General features: G+C 36.3%; 1 pseudogene; it reads left to right on the top strand.

The window, feature by feature from the left end:
* The first annotated feature begins 304 nt into the window (after positions 1-304).
* Positions 305-460, top strand: part of LOC115291127 — a 30,888-nt pseudogene continuing 30,732 nt past the window's right edge.

Raw genomic sequence — 460 nt, 5'->3', positions numbered from 1 at the left:
TGTACCATATTTTTACAATAATCATACATAAATTCATAAAGGCAAACCTTTTCCACTGTAATCATTCTCCATTAAATTATGAAAATATTCTTGGGAAGCCTGAGTTTCAGAGTTGAGGTTTAAAACCTGACATTTTAGGGGAATGAATATCCCATAGAGATTTGTGTACCTGTATCCAGAGAGAGTAACAAGTTTGAAGAAGCTCCTCTCTTTGTGGTACAAATAAAAATTTAAAGGAAAATTAGACACACCCTAAATTAGAATTTTATGTCTCCAGAATACCTATCTCAACAAGAAGGTGGATATGATTGAGGATAACCACTCCTCGACCACTCAGTTCATCCTCGTAGGATTTACAGATCACCCAGAATTGAAGAGCTTACTCTTTGTGGTGTTTCTTACTATCTATCTGATCACCATGGTGGGGAATCTTGGCCTGGTGGCATTGATTCTTAAAGAG

This window comes from Suricata suricatta, chromosome 5 (assembly GCF_006229205.1).
Source record: "Suricata suricatta isolate VVHF042 chromosome 5, meerkat_22Aug2017_6uvM2_HiC, whole genome shotgun sequence".
Classification (NCBI taxonomy): Eukaryota; Metazoa; Chordata; class Mammalia; order Carnivora; family Herpestidae; genus Suricata; species Suricata suricatta.
This window is presented reverse-complemented; position numbering and strand designations above follow the sequence as displayed.